The 1,376-nt window shown below is 44.7% G+C and overlaps 1 non-coding gene across 1 annotated transcript; it reads left to right on the forward strand.

Annotated features, from left to right (window-relative positions):
- Positions 1-770: 770 nt before the first annotated feature.
- On the forward strand, positions 771-877 carry LOC112999457 (small nucleolar RNA R71). Its single transcript, XR_003264644.1, has one exon. It is a non-coding gene; the product is annotated as a small nucleolar RNA R71 (small nucleolar RNA).
- Positions 878-1,376: the final 499 nt, after the last annotated feature.

The following is a 1,376-nucleotide window of genomic DNA, read 5'->3' on the forward strand; positions in this document are numbered from 1 at the left end:
CCAATTGTCCCATCTGATTGGTTAAGCTCTGAATGGAGGCTCTGGTCTCTTGCTGAAACTGCATGTTCTGCATAGTCATTTGCCTCACAAGTTCTTCGAGGGAAGGTTGTGGAGGGGCCTCAACTGTTGGCTGTTTCTGGGGTTGTTTTTGTTGTTGGATTGGTGGAGGAATGTATGGTCTGCTTGGGCCAGCAACATTTTGGAAGGAAAGAGCAGGCTGCTGTTGTTGTTGCTGAGGGCTGGACCATCTGAGGTTAGGGTGATTCCTCCATCCAGGGTTGTATCTGTTGCTGGAGAGGTCATAATTGTTCTGTTGTGGTTGATTTTGCTACTGAGGTTGAGGAGGTCTATTGTAAATATTTGCAGCATAAGCTTCAGGCTGCTCAATTGCTCCAGGTTGTTGCATAGAAGGGCAAAGGTTTGTATGGTGGTCAGCAGAGGAGCACAAACCACAAACCCTTGCGAAAGGTACAGATTTCTGATTCAAGGCCAGCTGGGTTACCAAGTTAACCAATGCATCCAGTTTGCCTTCAAGCTTCTTAGTTTCAGATGATGCAGATGGGTTTGTAGCTACCTCATGCACTCCTCTAATGACTATGGCATCATTTCTGGCGCTAAACTGCTGGGAGTTGGAAGCCATCTTCTCAATTAAATTTCTGGCTTCAGCAGGAGTCATGTCTCCAAGGGCTCCACCACTGGCAGCATCTATCATACTTCTTTCCATATTACTGAGTCCTTCATAAAAATATTGGAGAAGAAGTTGTTCTGAAATCTGATGGTGGGGGCAACTGGCACATAGTTTCTTAAATCTCTCCCAGTACTCATACAGGCTCTCTCCACTGAGTTGTCTAATACCTGAGATATCCTTCCTGATGGTTGTGGTCCTGGAAGCAGGGAAAATTTTTTCTAAGAATACTCTCTTAAGGTCATCCCAGCTCGTGATGGACCTTGGAGCAAGATAATACAGCCAGTCCTTTGCCACTCCCTCTAATGAATGAGGAAAAGCCTTCAGAAATATGTGATCCTCTTGGACATCTGGGGGTTTCATGGTGGAGCAGACAATGTGAAATTCTTTCAAATGTTTGTGCGGGTCTTCACCTGCAAGGCCATGAAACTTTGGAAGCAAATGAATCAGTCCATTTTTAAGAACATATGGGACATCCTCATCAAGGTATTGGATGCACAAGCTTTCGTAGGTGAAATCAGGTGCAGCCATTTCCCTTAGAGTCCTCTCACGGGGAGGAGGTTGTGCCATGTTCTCAGAATGTGCAAAATCAGAATGCTCAGAATCAGAATGCTCAAAATTATAATGCTCAAGATCAGGATGTTCAAAATCACCAATAACAGAATGCACAGATTCACCAGTTATGAAATGC

This window comes from Glycine max, chromosome 14 (genome assembly GCF_000004515.6).
Source record: "Glycine max cultivar Williams 82 chromosome 14, Glycine_max_v4.0, whole genome shotgun sequence".
NCBI classification, from domain to species: domain Eukaryota; kingdom Viridiplantae; phylum Streptophyta; class Magnoliopsida; order Fabales; family Fabaceae; genus Glycine; species Glycine max.